The sequence below is a fragment of the Physeter macrocephalus genome, chromosome 12 (genome assembly GCF_002837175.3).
Source record: "Physeter macrocephalus isolate SW-GA chromosome 12, ASM283717v5, whole genome shotgun sequence".
Taxonomy (NCBI): Eukaryota; Metazoa; Chordata; class Mammalia; order Artiodactyla; family Physeteridae; genus Physeter; species Physeter macrocephalus.
In genome coordinates this window covers 84,295,247-84,321,460 of record NC_041225.1, presented here as the reverse complement: position 1 = coordinate 84,321,460, position 26,214 = coordinate 84,295,247, and the positions used below count along the sequence as shown (strand labels likewise).

General features: G+C 39.7%; 1 long non-coding RNA gene across 3 annotated transcripts in view; it reads right to left on the bottom strand.

The window, feature by feature from the left end:
• LOC114487342 (uncharacterized) overlaps positions 1-26,214 on the bottom strand; it is a 78,945-nt gene that overhangs the window by 28,939 nt on the left and 23,792 nt on the right. For 2 of the 3 annotated variants that reach the window (XR_003682376.2, XR_003682378.2), the window contains exon 2: positions 11,432-11,557. This is a non-coding gene — a long non-coding RNA (uncharacterized lncRNA). Of the gene's footprint in view, positions 1-4,315; positions 5,340-11,431; positions 11,558-26,214 lie in introns of those variants that run through there. The other variant, XR_003682377.1, reaches the window with a different exon arrangement.

Sequence of the window (26,214 nt, the reverse complement as noted above, 5' to 3'; positions counted from 1 at the left end):
CCTTTGGTGGATGAGGCTATCTAAGAGGCTTGTGCAAGTTTCCTGATGGGAGGGCCTGGTGGTGGGTAGAGCTGGCTGTTGCTCTGGTGGGCAGAGCTCAGTAAAACTTTAATCTGCTTGACTGCTGATGGGTGGGGCTGGGTTCCCTCCCTGTTGGTTGTTTGGCCTGAGGCAACCCAACACTGGAGCCTACATGGGCTCTTTGGAGGGGCTAATGGCCGACTCTGGGAGGGCTCATGCCAAGGAGTACTTTCCAGAACTTCTGCTACCAGTGTCCTTGTCCCCACGGTGAGCCAGAGCCACCCCCCGCCTCTGCAGGAGACCCTCCAACACTAGCAGGTAGGTCTGGTTCAGTCTCCCCTGGGGTCACTGCTCCTTCCCCTGAGTCCCAGTGTGCACACTACTTTGTGTGTGCCCTCCAAGAGTGGAGTCTCTGTTTCTCCCAGTCCTGTCGAAGTCCTGCAGTCAGATCCCACTAGACTTCAAAGTCTGATCCTCTAGGAATTCCTCCTCCTGTTGCCGGACCCCTCAGGTTGGGAACCTGACATGGGGCTCAGAACCTTCACTCCAGTGGGTGGACTTCTGTGGTATAAGTGTTCTCCAGTCTGTGAGTCACCCACCCAGCAGTTATGGGATTTGATTTTACTGTGATTGTGCCCCTCCTACTGTCTCATTGTGGCTTCTCCATTGTCTTTGGATGTGGGATATCTTTTTTGGTGAGTTCCAGTGTCTTCCTGTCGATGATTGTCCAGCAGCTAGTTGTGATTCCAGTGTTCTTGCAAGAGGGAGTGAGAGCACGTCCTTCTACTCCACCATCTTGGTTCCTAATCTGCTAACCATCCTTTTTAATAGGTAAAATTTCAAAATCATAACATTAAACCCTATTTTTGCCTTTCTACACCTTTCTTACATTCCTCCTTCTCTCCTTCTGTTCCCCCTAGGTGTTCCCTTCCCTGTCTAAGCCCAAAACCACTGAGCATGTGGCTGTTACACAAGGCGTTGGGATGTCTTTGGAAGTGCTGCCTCATACTTTTTCACAGCTCTCCTTGCACCTGGTACACTCACAGCATGAACTGAAAACTCAATACCTATTTGAAAACAAAAATTTTCTTGGGCACAATTGATACTCTTGCTTTGAAAGTCGCAAAGCTGCAGTGCTGAATCTTTCATTTCCAGCACGTCAATCATGCATTTCTTTTCACTCAGGACCCCTCACTTTTTAGGGATATGACGTCCACTGCAAATGCCAAGCCCAAACCTCTCACTATGTGGGCATCCACTAACTTTTCACAGATGGTTTTCCATGTCTTTATAAAGGATCCTTTCGCTTCCTTCTCAGGGTGGGCCAAGTAAAGAGAAGAGCCCTGACCCTTGAGCCAATAGAACAAAGTTTAGCCCCAGCTTGGCCACCAACTCTAGACCCAATGTCCTCATCTACAAAATGCAGATGAACTCTAGAAACCCTCCCACCCCCGATCCCCGCGTTCTCACTTCTGGTACTAGTGCACTGCAAAGAGCATCACGCCCTCCTCTTCCCTCACCATGTATATCTTAGTTATCCCCTGCCCAGAATCTTTCCTTAAATTTACTAGCTCTTTAAGATATTAGCGTAGTATATTTTCCAGGCTTTGTTGTTTAGCTTTTCCCCCTGTTTTCTCTCCTTATCCTCTTATTTTCTTCTGAAGGATAATGACTCCTTCACTCAATAATTCAAATAATAAATATCAATCTTGTTTGATTGCGTCTAGGTGGACACCTCTTCTTCTCCCTCTTAAAGGAAATCACAACTCAAAACCACCCCCTTGTAGAGCATTTGTAGTTTATATCACAGCCTGGAGAAGCAAGGGATAAAGCTTGATGGGGCAGAAAGCATGTGAGTCTTAGAGGAACAAGGGCCAGAATCAACTCCTAGCACCACTACTTCTTCTCTTCAACCTGCCTGACCCTCAGTTTCTTCATCTGTATGACAGAGGCAATAATAGTTCACTCTTGCCCACCTCCCAGTCCTCCTGCCCCACCTGGTCAGAGCTGACAACTCAGTCTGTCCTCAGGATCCCTCGTCTCTATAGGTGACACCCCCAGTGCCCAGGCCTTCCAGGAGTCCTTCTCTGCTGCCGTCGTTCCCCACTCACTGCCCTCATGGCTTGCCTCACTCAGCCCATCCTCCTCAGGGAACCGGAGCTCCCCGTGTAGAAACAGTGGGGAGAGGTGGGTGGAAGGAGGCCACAGAGGAGACAGATGAGTGGAGAGGGCTGAAGGGCAGTTCTCCGGCTCCAAAAAAATTCAGTGTGAACAGACTCCTCATGTAGTCACTGTTCCCCCAAATGGACATTTAGAATTATTTCAGAGGTAGGACTGCTTTTTGTTTGGAGATGAATCTTAACAGGGTGAGGTGACTCATGCTTTCATTCCATTGTTTGGGAGGCTAACAGCCTCCTGAAAGTAGATACCAGCTCTCCCTGCATGGTTTCTCCTTCACTCGGTTGCTTCCATCTAAGCACCGAGAAGAGTTTGCAGGTGTTGTTTTATTTCACACTCATGGTGGTGCGCTGTTCTGTGTTGTTTGGTACAACGCTTCCCACAACTTTCTTTTTCTCCCCCATCTCCAAAAATAGCAAATGACATTGCTGACCCGGATTTTCCACCTGAGTCTGTTTTTCATTTTGAGAGAGCTCAACGTGGGTGCTGAGTGTTGCCTCAGCACCAACTAAATACTGGTATTTAACTCTAGGACAAAGTCAGAGGTTATCCGTTTCTGCTATGCAGCTGCAAATCTGTCTTTATTCTTGGCATGAGAAGAAAGGATGTTGTTTGTGATGGAAGAACTACATATGGGAATAGCTTGGATGTGCCTGGATTTCTGCATAAAATATGTTCCTGAAACTTAATGTGTACATAGATTTATCTTAGAGCAAAGTCAAGCTTACCCAAAATGACTGGTAAACACGGTTTCCATGATAACAAGTATCTTGAGAGAAGACCTACCCTTTATATGACACATGTGTAACTTGGTTTCTGCATGCCACGCCACCCAGGGTATTCAAATGGGGCCATAGGACCAGTGATAACTCTCTGGCAGGACCAGCTTCACGGGCGGGCAACCTATGTAGCTGCCCGGGCTCCACACTCTGGAAGGTCCTGTGCTTGTAACGTGTTGCTGTCACCATCATGAAATCCTGACATTTTAAAACAAAGGGTCTACATTTTAATTTTGCCCTGGGCCCTGCAAATTATGTAGCCAACCTTGACTTTGGTTCAGTCAAAGTCAAGAGTCAGTCAAGTTCCCTGACTCTTGGTCCATCCACTTTTGTTCCCCATTGCTACAGCCTCTGGTTAAATCCAACCCCAGTGATGTCCAGGAGCCCCCTGGGGGTGGGTTTCACAGAGGTTGATGAAGCCATCTGGTCACCTACTTTGTGCCCACTTCATTTCCTTCCTCTCCTGCGCTCACAGGCACTGTGGCCAGGATTTGTGGCAGCCCTCGGGGAGCTACAGGCAGGGTGCCGTGTCCTCTGGACTCCCCAGAGGGCTGCGTGTTCCGGCAGAAGTGTTCTCCACTCTCTTGGTAAATACATTTTACCTCTCGCCCCAAAGCCCATCTGCTTGCACCCCCAAATGCTTCACACAGCTTAGTGAGAAAATGCCCCTCCAAGGTCTGCTTGTGGGCCCCTCCCTTGTCTCAGCCCCTAGACAGCAACCTGCTACCTTCCCAGTCTCCCGGTTGGTCAATGCCTCTCCTCCAAACCTTCCCTTTTCCCCTTCCAGCCACCTTCCTCCCCACTAGAGCTTCACCATCCACCCTTTGGTTCCTGTTTTCCTTGGAAGCCGTCACTAAACATGGATGAGCACTTTTCAAAGAAACATTGCATTTACCAACTCTCTGTGTGTTTTTCAGAACACCTTTTCTCGCATATGTTAATAAATGCAACAAAACAGAGGGAGGTTCACTTATCATATGAATTGGGAAACACTGCATATTAGATGCTTTTCTCGGAGATTTAACTAATCACTGTTAAGTAAGTTGAAAGTTCAGAGAAGAAACTATTTAACTTAACACAGTGTTTACCAAATTGAATTGGGCATTCAACACTTACTGCAAACACACACACACACAATTAAGTTAGCATTCTGCAGACAGTATACTTGGGGGATGCTCACTAAGAGTATAATAAAATTAATTTATGTAAATTCATTCTTAGCATAATTTAATCTTTCTTTGAGGATTCATAAGGTACCCGTATTTATCATTTGATCTCTGGACAAATGGAAATTAAACACACTCTGAATCACACTTAAAACACGCTAAGGACATTTAGCCTTACATGGAGCTAGGTACATAGACAGCACAGACTTGCTGCATTACTGAATTTAAAGAAACTGTTTGGGCCTCAGTTTCTTATAGGGGTTGGGTAGTTGGTCTCTAAGACCACTTAATAAAGGTTGAGTCTTGTATGCCAGGCACTGAGATGTGCAGAATAGGCTCCTCCTCCAAGAGAACTCACAGTTCAGTAGAAAACAAGCAAGAAACAAATAACGATGCTACAACATGATATTGTTACAAGAGATATATACTTAGTGCTATGGGACACTGAGTTGGGTCTTAAAGTGTGAGCAGGGGTTGTTAGGATGAGAACATACGGGGAAAGGGACTTCCAAGCTAAGTGTACAGCACATATAAATGCATGGAGGCTTAAAGCACTAAAACTTTTAGAGACACTCTAGATCTAAATTCCTTGACTTTAAAAAGTTTTAATAAATTTTAATAAATTCCATAATGCAAATCATCATGCCCCAAATCAGAGTTTGATATGTTAAGTCTCCTTACAGTGGAATATTCTGAGCTTTCCAGAATTCAGGTAATATTCTGAGGTTTTCTCAAGAAAGATAAATTACTGGATAGTAACTAATCCCACACCCCTTCAAAGTCTACACATGCCAGGAAGCCCAGCAACAGTGCCCAGATAGCTCTGGTCCTGCTAGCGGTTCCCATACTGCAGACTTCTGTCCTTCCCGAGTGACATGTGGACAGCTCACAAGGGTCAGTCCAGAGCCTCATGTCCCAGGCTTTTTCCAGTTGTGTTCCACAGCTCTCTGGGTTTCAACAGCAGGGTTCTGTGGCTCGTTCCAACGAAATAGTGTGTGCGTGTGTGTGCGTGCCCGTGCATGTGTGTGTTTAAAATTACTGAGGCTTCTCATATTTGACCTTTGAGCCTATAATTTTGAATCTGGTTCCTTTTTCTCTTCTGTCTCGAGAAGAGACACCTTCATCCTGTAGTGGGGCATCTGTTTTTCAGTGCAAAGACCATACCAGGAAGATGATGGTGCAGGTGGTGGTTCTCCTGGGTAGAGTATTTGTAAAATTTGTATTTCTGTTAACCGCATAAGAAATATTAAAAGGGGGCTTCCCTGGTGGCGCAGTGGTTAAGAATCCACCTGCCAATGCAGGGGACACGGGTTCGAGCCTCATCTAGGAAGATCCCACATGCCGCAGAGCAACTAAGCCCGTGCGCCACAACTACTGAGCCCACGTGCCACAGCTACTGAAGCCCGCGCGCCTAGAGCCTGTGCTCTGCAGCAAGATAAGCCACTGCAATGAGAAGCCTGCGCACCGCAACGAAGAGTAGCCCCTGCTCACCGCAACTAGAGAAAGCCCGCGCGCAGCAACGAAGACCCAACGCAGCCAAATATAAATACATAAAATAAACTTAAAAAAAATTAAAAGGAAGATTAAAATATAAAGCACATCATGATAATGCTGTCAGAAAAAATCTATTAGAAAAACTGCTGCCACAGCCTCCATTCCTAGCATTCATGTGTACCTATGACTTATCATTACTCTTATTTATCAGTTATTTCAGGGTGTTTCTTCCCAGCAAGGTCCCAGGATACATTTTGATTATGAGTTTCTTTGTTTGCTTTATAAACAATACTAAACCACTATCAACTAAAATATGGTGCTTAATAAAGCAACCAGTGATGCCCTGATATACGTGCATTTGAAGTCAAGGCCTCATGTTACTTAGGAGAGGTGACTCATTAGGTGGGTAAAGCTTTTGCAGGAGTTATTTTTAAATGAACACCTCAGCATGCATTGTCACCTAAAAAAAAGAAGGGTTTTCAGAGGATGGACCAAAAAAAGGGCTAATTTAGATGCCTGAGAAAATAGCTTGAAAAATATAGGCCATTTGCTCAGGCTAGAGAGGGTGCCCCACGGGTAAGGATACAGGAACTGGACAAACAGAGCAGAGCCACTAAATAGGAGGGAGAGAGGAACTGAGGGAAAATTTTGAGAGGTGCCTAAATTTTATCTTGGTTGACCATGCTAAATGTTAAAATGCTTTAAATTTTTATTTTGATTAGATGTGTCTAACATCCAAGTAACAGTATGTTCAATCCACACAACAGAGTACTACACAGCTGTAAAAACCAATGAGTACTATATGGAACAATCCTGAAAATATAAGGTTAGAGAAAACAAAGCAAGGTAGGAAAAGTGTCTATGCAATACTACTGTTTTATCTAAGGAGGGAAATTAAATAAACAAAAATATTTGCTTTTCTTTTTTAAATGGAAGAATAAACCATAAAACTTTGTTTTTTAAAAAAGATTATCTTGGGGCTTCCCTGGTGGTCCAGTGGTTAAGAATCTGCCTTCCAATGCAGGGGACACAGGTTCAATCCTTGGTCGGGAAACTAGGATCCCACGTGCTGTGGGGCAACTAAGCCCATGAACCGCAACTACTGAGCCCATGCGCCACAACTAGAGAGACTGTATGCCACAACTAAGACCTGATGCAGCCAAAAAAAAAAAAAAAAAAGATTATCTCTGTTGGCGGGTAAGGGTCAGGTGGAGGGGACTGGAGAAGAAGCCACTGTCATATGAATATGCCTGGTTTGAGGACTTGACTTCAGAAGCTGGTAAACATTTTACATAATTTCATTAAAAAGTATTTTTCATAAATTTTTTAAAAGCTAAAATCAAAAAATCAAAATGAAACAAATGAACTAAAATGTACTTGGAGAAGTAGCAACACAGAAAGGAACTATTTCAAGGAACTATTTCAAGTGACTAATTTGATTTTCATTGTTATTATATACCTTAAAAACAAAAATAACTACACAGCAATCTTAAATAGATTCCAGTAATCATATTATGGGTGGAAGTGTTAGAACAGTTTTTCTAAGACAGCTGCATGTTTATTGTAAAATAAAACAAATAAATAATTGTGTTGATGTCTTTGAGGATTGGGATTTTTGATAAGAGAGAAAGAAAATACAAATGTAACATTGGTGAAGTTAGGAAACATCCTGTGACTTCCCTGCCCGTCTAGTGGTTAAGACTCCATCTTGTTTGAAAATGTCATATAAACTCATGACAGATCTTCTCTTAAAGAAGAGGAGTATTTCCTAACTTTCTACTGAAATGGCCCAGAAACCATGATCAACCCTGTAGCCTGACAACCCTAGAACTCAGAGTATTGTCTCTAAATCTCATTGCCCATTAAAAGGAATCAGGGCCCTTGGAGTAATGGCTGATTCCAGATCTGAGGCCGAAAATTCATGAGCTGAGACCAGATGATTCCAGATCTGAGGCCGAAAATTCATGAGTTGAGATCGGAATATAAAGAATCCTGTTATACTAGAAATCAAGAAAATTACTAGGGTCATGTTTAAAAGACTCAGAAGCCAACCTGAATAAACTTCCACTGGCCGAATATGGCACAAATGAATATTAATAATAATAATAATAGCAATGGATTGAAATACATAAAAAACCATGAGTTCATAATGATACTTAAAACAAAACAAGATCAAACACTCACTGGCCAGCTTTGGCAGATGCTAGGGAACCAATTCATTATTTTGAAAATTAGTGAATAATCAGGTATTTATCTTACATTTCCTGTATAATCTGTACTTCAGGGTATGAATAATTGATGAGGGGTACTTCTTTAGAGAAGTATTCCAGCTAATAAATGAGGAAAGAATGATAGAATATCACCATTTGCAACTCCTAATTAATTAACGGACCTAGACACTTATCAGTGGCTGCTGACACAGCAAAAAGAGAGCCAGACATTCTTTGCTTCCTAATGAGAAATATACAATACCACCCATGAAGTATTCTGCCCCCCCCAAATCAAACATAGATCTGATCACAGGAAATACAGGGGACAGAGGAACATGTTAAAGACATCCTAATAATATAGTCGGAAAAATCCAGTCTGAGAAATTCTACAAGACAGATGACTCAGCACCTTCAGCAAATAAATTGCCAGGGAGAAAAAATAATGAAAAGGTAAACCTATAGATTAAAAGAAACTTAAGAAACACATCAACCAATTGCAATGGGTGGACCTTAGACTTATCCTGATTTGAGCAAATTCAAATTAAAAAATGTATGAGACAAATGGGAAAGTTTAAACATTGACTGGATATTAGATGATATTAGGGAATCAATATTAATTTCTTAAGTGTGATGAAAATATTGTGGGTATATTTTCAAAGAGTACTTGTATTTTAGAGATACATGCTGAAGTCTTTATAGATGCAGTGACATGAAGTCATGAATTTGTTTCACAATGATCTAGGGTAGGGGTATAGATGATACAAGATTAGATACAAATTGATAATTATAGAAACTTGATGATGTATTCACTGTATTATTCTTTCTACTTTTTAATTTTGAAAATTTTCCCTAATAAAAAAAAGTTTTTTCACGTTCACTGTACTACCCTTCTAATTAATGAGCCAAGCAAAGCCAGGAGTAGGGGATGCCTCTTGGCATGTACCTAGAAAGAGCAGTGCATCAAAATTCAGGAACTCATAGACTTGAAAGAGACCCTATTTCCTCCTCTGTGGCTTGAACCACCTCTACATTGTTCCTAAATGTTGTTGCCCATATTCTGCAGGATTACCTTCAGTCTGTTCCACTTGTGACAGCTTTGAAAGTTCTTCCTCATCCTGAGAAGAAATCAGTCTCCCTGTATCTTTCTGCCACCCATAGATTATAGGCCTAGCCCTTCCTCACACAATAGTCCCTCAAATATTTGAAAACCAGCATTCACCTGTCCCTCTCGCCCTAACTGCACATGCAGGTCTTTTGAGCTTCAGCCCTAATTCTGTCCCCACAGGCCCAATACTTTGGTTTTCTGCCATCCTTGCTGCTCTGCTCTGATCTCAGAAGAGTTTGACTTGTAAGTCATGTGCTCTGGAATGAAGTGATCTGGGTGTAGCCTGACAATTACAGAGAACAACAGGGCTATCACCTCCCTTGTTCCAGTTACCACATTTTTTGTTGTTGTTGTTACCCTGGGCTGGAGCCTGGATGCACAAATTTCCAAGAGCTGGGTGTTAAATTTTCAAGAATTCTGTAGGCCAATTGTTAAAGGCAGTCATAATTAAAATTTAAATTACATAAACTTACAATTACGTGTTATATTAAAAGGTAAAAACACTTAAAATGTATCACTTTCTTATTAGTTTACTACATATTACTATTATCTCTTCCCTTGAGGTTATTTACTTTGACTGCATTTGTGTAGTGGAAATACTGTAATGTACTGGTATGCTACTGCAAATCTCTTCCAAACTGGGTTCTGTGACATCATGTTGGTAACTTGAAACTGGCCATGGTGGGAGTATTTACACTACAGAAATTGGCAGGTGCCATGAATCAAGGTGTTTTCTTCCTGCAGAGAGCTAGTTGTTAAACATTTTACCACCACACCCCTAGACACAGCCTGAAGTCTTAGTTTTTAGCTGTTTTTTGGCAGCCACTTTACACTTCTGACTCAAATTAAGCTAAGGCTCTTAGCTTCTGCTAAAGCAAGTATAACCCATTCTTACTGATACAAATTAGTTCGTCAGACCTCATATTAATAATTTTCAAATTGCTTCCTTTTATTTATTTATTTATTTATTTATTTTTATTTATTTATTTTTTTTGTGGTACGCGGGCCTCTCACTGTTGTGGCCTCTCCCGTTGCGGAGCACAGGCTCTGGACGCACAGGCTCGGCGGCCATGGCTCATGGGCCCAGCCGCTCCGCGGCATGTGGGGTCTTCCCGGACCGGGGCAGGAACCCGTGTCCCCTGCATGGGCAGGCGGACTCCCAACCACTGCGCCACCAGCGAAGCCCTGATGTATGTTTTATTGAACACACTCTTTAATTCAGAAAGGCAGAGCTAGTTGCTCCCTTGCTGGTGCTCCAAAAAACACTGTATCGAACCTGTATTAGAGTATTTTGCTGTGTTGTACTGAATTGTTTGTCTCTGTGTAGGGCTCCTCCAGGCAACCTGTGATCTCTCAGAAAAGACGTTTTTTTAATCATGTTGACCTTTGAGCTTCCAGTACTCAGGTCAGTGTGCTACCGCAGCAGATATTAAAAACATTGGCTATGAGAGTATATAATTAAACAATATAAGCCCATGTCCCCTGCATCGGCAGGCGGACTCTCAACCACTGCGCCACCAGGGAAGCCCAAATTGCTTCCTTTTAGATTCAACTCACTAATTCTGATTTTGTCATCCAAGTATTCATTATACCTCCAACTTCAGGTTACCAATAAATTTAATGAGCACACCTTCTGTATATTTATTATGAGAGCATTCATGTGGGGAAGACGGACACAGCCCTTGGACTCATCATTATATATTGTACTTTCTTTTTTTTTTTTTTTTTTTTTTTTTTTTGCGGTACGCGGGCCTCTCACTGTTGTGGCCTCTCCCGTTGTGGAGCACAGGCTCTGGACGCGTAGGCTCAGCGGCCATGGCTCACGGGCCCAGCCGCTCCGCGGCACGTGGGATCCTCCCAGACCGGGGCGCGAACCCATGTCTCCTGCATCGGCAGGCAGACTCTCAACCACTGCGCCACCAGTGAAGCCCTATATTGTACTTTCTTACAGTTTGATATCAATTTGTTAGTTGGCACCTTGTGCATATAATCAGCTGGTTACTAATTCATCAAGAATGCCAGAGTCCAGTTCGTTATTTCCCCATCTGGTCCAAAAGAAAATCATGAAAAACCTCATTAAATGTCCAACCAGTGATGAAATACTCTCTCTATAAGGGCTTCCCCCGAGCTGCTGGGCAGGTAACCTTGTCAAAGAGGGAAGGAGATAATCAGCCTTGGCTGATTCTGAGTGAGATCATTCTGAGTCAACCATTACTTCACCTAGAACCTGAAACTGTTCATCTAGTCACACATTCTAGAGTTTTGCCTGAGATTGAAGTTACAGACAGTGGTCTACAAATTTTCTGGTTCTTCCTTCTCTCTCTTTCTGAAAATTAGGATATCCCACTGTCTCCAGTCTTCTGATATCTCTCCTACTCTCAGTGATGTCCCCCAAATCACTGACAATTGGTGATCCCATACTAAGTTTTCCTCGGGGCCCTAAGATGTTATTTCTCAAAGCTGGGGATTTGAACTCACCTGGAGCAGCTCTGGGCTTTTTCACATTCTATCACTCCATCTTGGGCTTCCATCTTCCGTTACTAAGGTTCATTCTTTTCTCTATTCCTCTTCATCTTATTCCTTCCATGTGGAGAAGAAACGTCTCTGCCATGAAAGTCAGAAACAAAAGAAAATGGAAAAGCTCTATTTTCTTTGTATCGCCCACTGGCAGTGGTCCCAAGCTGAAGATCCTATTCTTTACTTGATGTTAGTCATCAAACTTTACTAAAATGACAGCAATAACAGAACCTTGTAGTTTTAGAATAACTTGAGTGTATTGGGAGCTTTAGCTTTTCTGATACTTATGACTGTGTCCACGAATATTCCAGTACAAAGAATGACAGTTTGATGGTAGGATAGATATATGATGAGATTCCTGACCTTTTAGAAGTTGTGACATCACATCCTTGTTCGAATTTGCAACAAGCTCCCTACCATAGAGCATGGTATATATTAATTTAAAAATTTTCAATTAATTTGGTCTTGAGAATTTTTCACCTTGAAGTGTTTTAATAAAACACTGTAGATAGTTCTGATAATTAAAAAATTACAATCAAGGGGAACTGCAAATACGGAAGAACTCAGTATATTTGGGAGCTTTTTTCTTTAATTTTACTTAGCTGATCTTTAATATAAAAACACCTCTTAATATAACCAACTCTTGTTATTCAGCATTTTTTACCTGGAAGTCTGTAAGTTGTCCTTATACACAGTTCCAAAAAATGTTAACAATGTTTATGGGTTTTAACTTGGAGGCCCTGAACTAAGAGATATGAAACCTAGGTTTTCCACTTTGTTCTGCTAATAATCAGTTGTGCCATCTTGAAAAATCCCTTTGCCTTTTTTTTCACATCTAAATATTGTTGTAAGTCCCTTCCAGATCTAAGAGCAGAGAGCAGTAAAATGCCCAGCTATCCTGTCTACGGGTTCCTGGCTGTCTCCACTCACTCTCTGTAGTTGATGTGAGTATGTGGGTATGTATGGGGGAACAGGGAGGAAAGGTTTGAGTTGGGAGTCTTGGTAGGGAAAGGGGGAAGAGGAGGAGGAAAATAGCCCATATCATTCCTCTGAGGTTTTTCACAAGAGGTAATCAAAACAAAACTAAGTCAGCCTATCAAAACAAGATAATGACAAGGGAGAAAGTAAAAGTTTTTGGCCAAATCCATCTCACAATCATTCTTTCCTGTCCCCACAAAGCTATCTGAACTGAGATCTTGTTAGTGGACCTCCATTTCCAGTAAACATCACTCACTTAGAACAAAAACGGGAAGCTCCCACACGTAGCCACTGGAAACAGTCCCAGATGCAGGAAGAGGTTTGTATGACATCATCCAGAAAGTTATGCCGTGGGAAGGTCTGCAGATTAGAAGACTAGCTCACCTAAGGGTTCTTTTCACTAGGAATTTTTATCCAGTTTTAGAAGTCCCAAGTTTCCTGGAAAATATATTTATTGATAGGTGTGTATATATAACCCACATGTTGAAATGTATGTACCTTACTGGAAATTGCTCATATGCTAAAGAAATGTTATTCATGTGTGTAAACGTTTAATTAAATAGTAGAAAAAAAAAGACAAATATTATTGTTCCTCTGTATGTGAAAAAGTTTTGTTCATGCTTTTAAAAATAACTCGGTTGGTTTAGTAAAAATGATATGTGCTCATTGCAAAATATTGAAACAAGTCAGAAGAGCACAAAGAAGATAACAAAAATCTGCTGAAGTTTCATTAGCCAGAAATAAACATTGACAGAATTTTGGTAGCCTCTCCAGACATTTTTCTGTGCATATGTACGTTTAATTTTACAGGAGTGGCATGTTTTTTATTTGCTGCATTGTATTCTTCCTTCCTCCTCAATAACATCTCTAACATCTTTATGTGTAACCAAATATAGGTATATGGTGTGACTTTTGAGGACTCCATAGTTTTTCATTTTATTTTGTTTGTTCCATATAGTTAGTCGATTCCATGTGGATGAAAATATAGGTTGTTGAGAAAGAGCTTTTTTAAGCTTCAAAAGAACAGTTATGTAAAGAATGTAAAGTCATGTTAAGTAACATATTTGCACAAGAATCTGGTTTGGTTATTCCTCCTGCAAAAACTTGAAATATAGTAAATGAACGGTGAGTGTTATAGACATGTAAGATGTATCTTATTTATTACTGAGCCGTTAATACAATTAAGTGTTTTAAAAAGCAAGAATGAATCACAAAGTAAAACTCAACATATTTAACAACACATTGAATAAAAGAGACTGCACAAAGCTCCCTACCCACTTCTGCCATTTGAAGATACAAGAGATCTGCGACCAGGAACAGGGTCCTCACCTGACCACCCTGGCACCCTGATCTCTGATTTCCAGTCTCCAGGACTGTGAAACATAAAAGTCTGTTGTTTGTAAGCCATCCAGTCTCTGATATTTTGTTATAGTAGCCCAAATGGACTAAGACAGACTTTGAACAAGTTAACTAGTTACCAATTCTGGGTCGCCCACAATTCCAAAGTCTTCTTCATTTCCCATGAATCTACAAACCACATCTGTTAATTTTAATTAATTTCCTTTTGAGGCAAAATTCCTTTATTCATTTGTTTCTGAACCTACAGTTCTGAAACCCAATGAATTTTAACATTAATGTATTTATTATTTACATATTGTCACATTTCAAAACAAATTTGAGGCAGTAAATGTTATAACTTAGTAATTAACAGTTTAGGTTTTTAAAGCATTTTTTATTGTGGTAAAGTACACAAAACATAAAATTTACCATTTTAATGATTTTTTTTTTCGCGGTACGCGGGCCTCTCACTGCTGTGGCCTCTCCCGTTGCGGAGCACAGGCTCCGGACGCGCAGGCTCAGCGGCCATGGTTCACCGGCCCAGCCGCTCCGCGGCATGTGGGATCTTCCCCGACCGGGGCACGAACCCGTGTCCCCTGCATCGGCAGGCGGACTCTCAACCACTGCGCCACCAGGGAAGCCCCATTTTAATGATTTTTAAGTTCAGTGGCATTAAGTACATTCACATTTTTATGCAACCATCACCACCATACATCTCCAGAACTTTTTCATCTTCCCCAACTGAAATTCCCATTAAACAATGACTCCCCAATCCCCCTTACTCCCAGCTCCTGGTAACCACCATTCTACTTTCTGTCTTTGTGATTTGACTATTATAGGTAACTCAACTTTGTTCGGTTTTAAGCCTTAAATAAATCTCTTCTCTATCTTGGTTGAGAGCTCTGCTAGTTCGAAAGAGCCAACTTTAAAAAATACAAATGTTTTTTACATGGAGGTGACATTTACATACCATAAAATGCTTACAGATACTTCAAAACATACAAAATTTTATCTATCTTTATGTGAATGTATATGTGATAATGTATTATCAGCATGATTATAAAGTCATGAGACTCGCATGCCATTTTATTTTGAAGTCACATCATACCCCTAAACGAAATAGCAGAATACAAATCTATGTGTTGTGATTCCACCATGTAAAAAAGAATATCTTTGTATAGAATAAGACTGGAAAGTAAGAACATGGAAAAATAAAAATGGCTTATTTTTAGAGTGGTGCAGTTTTTGCAATGTGATTTTTAAAAAAATTATCAATAGTGTTATCAAGTTGGAGAACAGTTTATTTATTCATTTATTTATTTATTTATGTATTTTTAAATTTATGGCTGCATTGGATCTTCTTTGCTGTGCGCCGGCTTTCTCTTGTTGCAGCAAGCGGGGATTACTCTTTGTCGCCCTGTGCGGGCTTTTCGTTGCGGTGGCTTCTGCTGTTGCGGAGCACGGGCTCTAGGCGCGCGGGCTTCAGTAGTTGTGGCTTGCCGGCTCTATAGCGCAGGCTCAGTAGCTGTGGAGCACGGGCTTAGTTGCTCCGCGGCATGTGGGATCTTCCCGGACCAGGGCTCGACCCGTGTCTCCTGCATTGGCAGGCGGATTCTTAACCACTGCGTCACCAGGGAAGCCCCTAGTTTTTTATTATAAGAGGATAGCAGAAAATAGATATTAAATTCACAGATTAATAAATGAGAGGAGAAAGGGCTGATGTTGTCTTATATCTCAACGTTTCTAGAAAATCATTTCCATGAAAACTTTTCCCAGGTCCAACCAATTTGAATGTGGAAAGCATTTTTCTTTTCCCTCTCTGAAAACAGACACAGAAATCATTGAATACACCTATAGAAAGGCTGACCCACAAAATGTCCATTATACTTCTACACATTAGGTACATTTTCCTTCATTAGCTTGCCCAGGAACAAAAGCAAATGTCAATAGTTTGCTCTTATCAATTCATAATCTTCTATTTCTATCACAGTTGGTTCCCACTGATTACACATAGGGATAAAAATAGAAAGCTCTGAGATGGTGCTTTTGCCAGTTTCTCAGATGACTTTCTAAAGAAGAAAGTTGTATATGGGTGGATGGTATACAAACTTGAAATGTTGAGAAAGCAGGAAAAGACAGCAGAGTCTGTTTCTCATTGTCATAGAGCCCGTATTATCCTGCTTAGCTGAAATTAAGCCCAAATCCTAAAAATTCTGAATACCTGCTGTCAGCTTCCTGCAAATGGGCCAGACTTCCCAGAGAATGTTAGCTAGAGTGCTGGCCGAGCTAGGGAATACGACAGATGCGGGCAAACACCATTTCACCACGTAGCGGTTTTCATGTCCTACCAGCAGCTCACTGAAGTGCCAACAATGGCTCGGGTCGATACAACAAGCACATCTTGGATACCTTCTTTGTGCCAGGTATAGCGTGAGAAACGTGGTAGAAAGCCAGCTGGGGAAGTGTGTGAAGGGACTCACTGTCGACTCCTCTGGCCCCAAAGCCCTGCCGGCTACCCTTAGGGATGACACAGAGCAAGGAACATCAAGGTGGGCCAGATTCAGTCCAGCCTCCTTTTCCCGGGGGTGCCTTAGTCTGCAGGGAGGTAGAACCCCAGAGGAAGCCTCCTAGCTCACAGTCATGTTTGCGGCTAGGCCTGGGGGCCAGCTGAGCAAAGGGGAGAAATATACATTAGTCAGCTCCTGCTGAGGGAGGCAGCATGTCACTGCTTTTCTCCTTTGCATTTTTTTTGTCTTTGAAAAGAGTTATTATGTATACCAATTGATCATATAGGGAAAAGAAAATAATATACTGAGTACCATATATCCACCACCAACTTCATCCCATGTTCCCATAAATGTTTCAGATTTTTAAAAAAGAAATAAAGTAATAGCATAGTTGGAACATGAATTTCTTCCCAAATCCATTTCCTTCCCTCTGTCCTCAAGGGTAACTATTATTCTGAAAATGGTGCTATCATTCCCAGGCATGCTTTAATACTATTTCTATACGTGTAGATATCCACAAAAATATTGTTTGATTTTGCTATTTTTGAAATGTGTATATTTATATAAATGAAATTAAAACTGTTATTTTTTCTTGGAGACATGTTTTTTTTCACTCTGTAGTACAATATGTTTTACATTCAACCATCTTGATCCATGTAACTGCAGTTCATGACTATTCCACAATTTATCTCCAATCTGTAAGCTTCCCAATGCTTTTGTTTGCTATTAAAAACAATGCTTGAATATCATTTTCCACTTGTCTTTGGTACACATGAGCAAAAGTTTCTCTAGGAGGTATACTCATAAGAATTGAATCACTGAGTGGTAATTGTTGTGCGTCTTTAACAGAAAATATCAAACTGTTTTCCAAATGTGTACAATGTACAGTCTCAAAAACAGTGAATGAGAGTCCTAGCTGCTCCACATCTTCATCAACACTTGATAGTTTCTGACATTTTAACTTTGTGCCAATCTGATAGCTGTGATAAAAATATCTTACTATGGTTTTATGTTGCTTGTCTCTGATTATGAATGAGGTCAATCATCTTTTCGTGTACTGATTGATAATTCATATTGTTTGTCCTGTTAAATGTCCTGTCATGTCTTTTTGTGCATTCTTCTATTGTGTTGTTTTTTTTCTCGTTGATTCATTGGAGTTTTTTTACATATTCTGGATCCTAAATTTCTGTTAATTGAGTTGTAGATATTTTAATTGAGTTTGTAGCTTGTCTTTTTACTCCCTTTATGGTGCCTATTTATGAACAAAAGTTATCAGTTTTAATGCAGTCAAGTTTATCAATTTTGTTCCCTAAACAGAATTTTGTTTGGTGCGTCTCATTGAAGGAATCCTTCCCACCCCAAAGCCATAAAGCTCTGCTACTCATTTTTTTTCTAAATATTTTAAACACTGGCCCTTCACACTTAAGTCAATTCTGAATTGAATTTTTATAATTGGTGTAAGGTAAATGTACTTTTATTTAAAAGGTATAAGTGTACTTTTATTTTTTTCCACATAGATAACAAAATTTCCCAGTACGAATTACTCTTCCCTCACAGGTCTATCATGTGTCAGGTTTCCATTTATCTGTTGGTCAGTTCTGGCCACTCTATTCTGCCAATGGTCTGTTTGTCTATCCCTGTACCCACAATGCATCGTCTTAATTACTACAAGTTTATAATTAGGGCAACAATACCTCAGGTTTACTGTGGTCCAACTGCCATCCATTTTGGCATTTTTCTCAGATTTGTCATTTTTTAAAAACCACATACTATTATTAATAATTGTATTACAATATGCTGGACTGGGGACTTCCCTGGTGGCACAGTGGTTAAGAATCCACTTGCCAATGCAGGGGACATGGGTTCGATCCCTGGTCCGGGAGGATCCCACATGCCGCGGAGCAACTAAACCCGTGCACCACAACTACTGAGCCCGTGTGCCACAACTACTGAAGCCTGAGTGCCTAGAGCCCATGCTCCACAACAGGAGAAGCCACCGCAATGAGAAGCCCACGCACCACAACGAAGAGTTGTCCCCGCTCGCCGCAACTAGAGAAAGCCCATGCGCAACAACGAAGACCCAACACAGCCAAAAATAAATACATAAATAAATACATAAATAAATAAAAAGAAATATACGTGTTGCTTGGTGATGATAAATGGGGACCTTTATCTTGGTTTAAAAAAATATATATGCTGGACTGAGTTTGGTAAACCTTCACTTTGTACTTCAGCTTCTGCCAACCCTAGTGCGTGTGATACATCTGCAGCAAACAGAATTCTCGCTGTAACTCATGGTTAAAATTGAAATATAACCAGCAATATTCTGCATCTCTTTTTCCAACCCTTTCCGGAGGCAAGGTAGCTATGAATTCTCTTTCAAGAACAACATGCTGGGTACTTATTGATAAAATAAGTCAAGGACAGTGAACTCTTTGTGAACTTGGGTGGTGGTGGGAGAAGTGTTAGATGTGGCAGCCCCTGATGACTATCTGGCATACCACACAGCAGTACCAGCCCTGCTAAGCCACCCGTCAGTGGGAAACCTGGGAAATTCTAGGTTAGCTTATATGAATTATGTGTAGGAAATAGGGACTGAACAGTGCTGCAAAAGAGTATACTGAAAGTAGACTGGACACGCTTGTCACAGTGGTTTTGTCATTAATTGCATGGGGATAACATATAATTGTTTATTTATGCTATTGTTTGGTAACACTTTTATATTGTGCAGTAAGACCTTTGACAAAAATGAGCTCAAAGGGAAAAAAAGGAAGTGTGTGTTTAATAAAAATTCAATACTTTCATTTCTCAAGAAACTGTATGATGAATATATAACTTCATAAAATGTCAACGTTTAGCATCCCACAGGGCATGTAATAATACCAGCGACCACATGAATGTCAGAGATACAACTGCCGCAAAAGCAGAAGCATCTCATTCAAAAGGTAAAAGTTACATATAGTATAAGAAGCCGGTGCCTGAAGACAATGATTTTCCAAGTGCAGGTGAGTTTTACATATCACTCTGTGAAACATGACTTTTCACTGAGACCTAATAACCGTTCTAAAATAAGTTTTATATTATATATAATTTTATATATAATTTTAAAATTAATTATACAACTAATCTAGATATAATTATACATATATACATATATACAGAGAGGTAGAGAGAGAAAGATTGAGAAGATCCATCAAGAGTGATTGTCTCAAAAAAAAAAAAAGAAGAGTGATTGTCTCTGTAAGTGGGGGTCATTATCATATTTCTTTATGTTCATTTTGCTTGTCTATTCTGATTTCTTTTTTTTAAACATCTTTATTGGAGTATAATTGCTTTACAATGGTGTGTTAGTTTCTGCTTTATAACAAAGTGAACCAGCTCTACACATATATCCCCATATCTCTTCCCTCTTGTGTCTCCCTCCCTCCCACCCTCCCTATCCCACCCCTCTAGGTGGAAACAAAGCACCGAGCTGATCTCCCTGTGCTACGTGGCTGCTTCCCACTAGCTATCTATTTTACATTTGATAGTGTGTATATGTCCATGCCACTCTCTCACTTCGTCCCAGCTTACCCTTCTGATTTGTTTCTTATACGTCTGTAATAACAAATAACAATAGAAATTTTACTTCGAGAAGGGGAATGACAATTGAATATGAAATGAACTATATGGAGTTTATTGAACAGATAAACCTAAACTAATAATAAACACAGTTGTGTATTCTGTTAATGGCCCCCGGTAAGGACTCCTTGTCTCCATACGCTTTGCCATGTAACTCTGTAGTACCCTCCCCCTCTGACTATGGGTTTGGCCATATACCTTACCTAGGCCAATGCAATGCTCACAGACAGCAACAAGCAGAGGTTTGAAAAGCACCTGTGTGCTTCTGCTTGCTCTCCTGTGCATTGAGCTTGCTCGCTTTTGCATCTCTGCCTCAGTGTGAGAACTTGCCCCAGCTAGTCCACTGGAGAGATATAAAGACATGTGGAGAAAAGAGAGATCATCCTAGTCCAGACAATAGCTAGCCAACCCTCACCATGTGAGAGCCCAGCCAAGATCAACAGCTGATTGTAGATGCTTGAGTGAGTCCAGTTAAGATCAGATTAATGGCTCAGCTACCACAGACTTACGAATGAGAACAATAAGTCTTCAGGTGGTTTGTTATCAGCATTATTGTGTCAGTAGAGAACTGATGCAACAACAAAGAAATAATGTGCTCTGTGGAGAGGAGAAAGGGAGTGTCTTTCAAAGATGTTTTTAATTTTGATTTAGTCCAGTTAATCTTTCATTTCCCCTTTGGTGCTAGTGCCTTTCTACAAAGGCTTTGCCTAATCCTCTTTTACTTTTACTTTTATCAGCTTCTTGCAGCCCATTTCTTTCTCTGAGTTTAATTACCTTCTTCTAAAATACAACTTTTAGTAGCTCTTTAAGGGAAGGTCTTTCAGTGTAAATTTTCTCAGACTTTTTTTTTTGGTCTGAAGCTACCTTCAATTTCATGTTTATGCTTGAAGGATGCTTTAGCTGGGTACAGAAGTCTAGATTAATTTTTATATTTCCTTTCCCACATTGAAGATATCATTACATTGTTTTCTGGACAATATTATTGTTGTGAGTAGTCTTCTATCTAATTGTTGTTTCTTTGTGGTTAATCTATATTTCATCTCGTTGAGTTTTTAAATCCTTCTTTATGTCTTTGTTACTAAATGTAGCTATGTGTGGATTTATGTTTATTTAAACTTTTCAAGATGCATTATGATTCTGGAATCTGAGGAGTTGCATCTTTTATCAGTCTTGAAAATTCTCAGCCATTATCATTTTAAATCTTGCCTCTTCCACACTCTCTTCTATTACGTGTGTCCCTTTTCTCTATATCTCAACTTCTCATTCATATTTTCTACCTTTTTTTTTGCTGCCTTCTGGATAATACCCTCACATTTAGCTTCTAGCTAATTAGTTCTTTCTCTTCAGTTGTGTCTAATCCACTGTTTAACTATTTGTTTTAAATTTCAATGATTATGTCTTCCATTCCTAAAATTTCTCTTTGGTGGTTTCCCATATTCACCTGTTGTTTTCTTCATAAGGTCTTTCTTTTAATCTTAGGGTTTGGATCTCTTCTTTCATGTTTAATTACTTTACGCATACACATTTTATATTCTCTTCTGGATTATCAGTCTAATATTTCAGGATTTTAGGGCTCTAATCCTCTTGTTTTGTGTCTTCTGACTGAGCTCATGTTTGATTTCTTCTTTGTGTGTTTTACCCTCTTTTATTATAAAAACTCTTTTTTTGCCTGGATTGGTTTTATTCCATGAGAACCTCATGTGCCCTTAGGTGGAGAAGCATCCCTCCAGAATGGTTTTACATTTGCTCCTGTAAGTGCCTCAGGGTTCTCCAGTGGCCCAGGATCAATTTTTATGTTCATTTCTTAATTTAGGGATTCCTGGACTACCAGGGTAGTATTAAGCCAAAGCCAAAACCAGTGTGAGAAGCAGGCCTGGGTTTTCAATGTTTCAGTGAAAATATTTTTCGTTACCCAGCATATGGGTAAAGAAATATGTATTTTCTTGTCACTTCCATGTGCTGGTGAGCAGATTTTTTTTCTACTGTCCTTTCACTGAGGGTGCCACCCTTCAGTAGTTCCAGCTTCTCATAGATTTCTGTTCCAACTTCCTGACTGGAGCAGGTCCAGGACCATGTCGTTTATACATGCACAGGCCTTAAAATCCAAGTCCCTAACTTATGGAATTCCTCCCACCTCCCCCAATACCCCTGGCATTTGCAATAGTCAGTGGAGTCCTTTCTCTCAGATTTCAGCACCTCCTTCCTTTCTGTTGCCTGCAGATTTCTCTCTCTTTCTCACAAGCTCAGCTATATAGTTAAATACTTTTTCTTATATTTTATCCAGCATTTCTAAGTATTTGTAATGGGAGTTGTCCCATTACAAATACAATTGCTTTTTAACCTATTTTAAACTTTTTGAAAAATGTCTTAGGAGCGTAAGTAACTGTGCAGGAAAGTTGGGGACCAGAGGGATGGGGAAAAAATGTGGGATGTTCTGTGAATTAGAATCTTCACTGTGTAGTAATTCAGCAGTCTTCCAACAGGGGAAGGCATAAATTATAAGCCGAGGGGAATGTGGGCATACAATTTTAGGAAAATTTACTCAAGATTTTTTCCATTTTCAAACGAATTGTGCCCTAAAATTGACCTGCCTGTGGTAAAGGTATGTGCTGACTCTTTTCCACCTTTCCTTTCATAACAGTCTTTCTCCCACTTTACAAAAGGAAGGCATACCTGTCACCATTTACCTCACTGTGCAAACCCTCCAGACAGGCAAACAAAAAGACTATGCAAAATAATTGGTCTCTGGGAAGCATCTTAATCACAAATCAAGTCACTAAACGCACACGCTAAGGCTTATACTTATTTCTGTTAAAGGAGAAGCTTTAGAAATGGAATATTTTGTTCTTGTTGAGGTGTATCTAACTCAGTGTGAATCTAGGACTTTTATTTAATGACTTTGACTCTTCTATTCCTTAACTATTGTCAAAGGTTGCGTCATTTTTTAGGAGGAGTTCCACGAGGACAAAGCAAAGACAGAATTGGTGAAAAGTACTGAAGTGTGTAAGCAGCTTTTTAAATACAAGCAATTCTTTAAGGCTATTCTTAACACTCATCCTTAGGCCATATCATTAGCTGGAAAGAAAAGCATGTTCAAACTGAATAAGCAGAACAAGCCTGTGGCACTGACTCTTCAACATAATTTGAGGGTTTTCTGGGACTATTATATATGATTATAGATGAAAATTTTACTTAATTTGTTTAAAATTCAGTGTGAATCAATAAGCTAAAATCTATTTTATAAAGCATATAATGAAAAATTTATTCCAGGGCTTCCCTGGTGGCACAGTGGTTAAGAATCTGCCTGCCAATGCAAGGGACACGTGTTCGATCCCTGGCCCGGGAAGATCCCACATGCCGCGGAGCAACTAAGCCCGTGTGCCACAACTTCTGAGCCTGTGCTCAAGAGCCCACAAGCCACAATTACTGAGCCCACATGCCACAACTACTGAAGCCTGCGTGCCTAGAGCCCATGCTCCGCAACAAGAGAAGCCACAATGAGAAGCCCGTGTACCGCAACAAAGAGTAGCCCCCCTCACCGCAACTAGAGAAAGCCCGTGCGCAGCAATGAAGACCCAACGCAGCCAAAAATAAAACAAACAAATAAATAAAATTAAAAAAAAATTATTCCAGATATAGTCAATCTTCATCTTATTTCAACTAATTAAATATTTAGTATTTTCTAAATCCTAATAAAAACAAAAAATAAAAGTAGATGCCAGCTGTGAGGCCAATTAGTTTTAGTAGTATCTTTCTTTTTTATTAGATACACAAGGAAAGTTTGAACATAATATCTAAGGAGTTAACAGGGCTATTTCTGATTTTTATACATGATTCTTATTCTGAAAAGCCAAACACTTGTAGTATTTGATACATGCCACACATATTTAACAAAAAGCATGCAGTGCCTTTTATCACACTCCTTGCTTAATAAGTAACTTACCTGTAACTTCAGCTACACATGCTAGTTCATTATTTCAAAATAAGTAATAAAGAAGTAGCATATTCTTTTCATCTGGTTTTATAACATAAAAAGGAAAAAGGCCAATTATATTAGATATACATTATTTTAATCTCAAATGCTTGCAGTAATGTTGCCAGATACTATCTATAATTTATTTCACAATGCTTTATAATCTTTCTTGAAACATATAAATACATACTGTATATGTATTAAATAAAGTTGGGGGAGGAAAGAAGCCAGACTTTTCTCACAAACTAAGTCTGATTTACATGGTTGCTTTGACCAAGAGGACAGATTTTACCAATTAGATTACACTATGTACTCATAAATTAAATGAGTAAAATCTATCTCCACAATTTTGGCAAAAATATATTTAAATCACATTATAAAAATAGCTTTTTATTAATAAATATTATATTGAAAAGGGTGCTTTGAAATTTGCATTATTTCTATTACCTCAACCTTTTTTTTTCTTTTATTTATTTTTTTATACAGCAGGTTCTTATTAGTTATCCATTTTATACATATCAGTGTATACATGTCAATCCCAATCTCCCAATTCATCACATCACCACCACCACCACCACCACTTTCCATCCTTAGTGTCCATTCGTTTGTTCTCTGCACCTGTATCTCTATTTCTGCCCTGCAAACCGGTTCATCTGTACCATTTTTCCAGGTTCCACATATATGCGTTAATATATGATATTTTTGTTTTTCTCTTTCTGACTTACTTCACTCTGTATGACAGTCTCTAGATCCATCCACGTCTCTACAAATGACCCAATTTTGTTCCTTTTTATGGCTGGGTAATATTCCATTGTATATATGTACCACATCTTTATCCATTCGTCTGTCGATGGGCACTTAGGTTGCTTCCATAACCTGGCTATTGTAAATAGTGCTGCAATGAACATTGGAGTGCATGTGTCTTTTTGAACTATGGTTTTCTCTGGCTATACACCCAGTAATGGGACTGCTGGGTCATATGGTAATTCTATTTTTAGTTTTTTAAGGAACCTCCATACTCTTCTCTATAGTGGCTGTATCAATTAACATTTCCACCCACAGTGCAAGACGGTTCCCTTTTCTCCACACCCTCTCCAGCATTTCTTGTTGGTAGATTTTCTGGTGATGCCCTTTCTAACTACTCTGAGGTGATACCTCATTGTAGTTTTGATTTGCATTTCTCTAATAATGAGTGATGTTGAGCAGCTTTTCATGTGCTTCTTGGCCATCTGTATGTCTTCTTTGGAGAAAAGTCTATTTAGGTCTTCTACCCATTTTTTGATTGGGTTGTTTGTTTTTTTTAATATTCAGCTGCATGAGCTGTTTCTATATTTTGGAGATTAATCCTTTCAGTTGATTCATTTGCAAATATTTTCTCCCATTCTGAGGGTTGTCTTTTCGTCTTGTTTATGGTTTCCTTTGCTGTGCAAAAGCTTTGAAGTTTCATTAGGTCCCATTTGTTTATTTTTGTTTTTATTTCCATTACTCTAGGAGGTGGATCAAAAGAGATCTTGCTGTGATTTATCTCAAAGAGTGTTCTTCCTATGTTTGCCTCTAAGAGTTTTACACTGTTTGGTCTTACATTTATGTCTCTAATCCATTTTGAGTTTATTTTTGTGTATGGTGTTAGGGAGTGTTCTAGTTTTATTCTTTTACATGTAGCTGTCCAGTTTTCCCAGCACCACTTATTGAAGACACTGTCTTATCTCCATTGTATATCCTTGCCTCCCTTGTCATAGATTAGTTGACCACAGGTGTGTGGGTTTATCTCTGGGCTTTCTATCTTGTTCCATTGATCTATATGTCTGGTTTTGTGCCAGTAGCATATTGTCTTGATTACTGTAGCTTTGTAGTATAGTCTGAAGTCAGGGAGTCTGATTCCTCCAGCTCCGTTTTTTTTTCCCTCAAGACTGCTTTGGCTATATGAGGTCTTTTGTGTCTCCATATAAATTTTAAGATTTTTTGTTCTAGTTCTGTAAAAAATGCCATTGGTAATTTGATAGGAATTGCATTGAATCTGTACATTGCTTGGGGTAGTATAGTCATTTTCACAATATTGATTCTTCTAATCCAAGAACATGGTATATCTCTCCATTTGTTTGTTTCATCTTTGATTTCTTTCATCAGTGTCTTATAGTTTTCTGAGTACAGGTCTTTTACCTCCTTAGGTAGGTTTATTCCTAGGTATTTTATTCTTTTTGTTGCAGTGGTGAATGGGATTGTTTCCTTAATTTCTCTTTCTGATTTTTGCTGTTAGTGTATAGGAATGCAAGAGATTTCTGTGCATTAATTTTGTATCCTGAAACATTACCAAAGTCATCGATTAT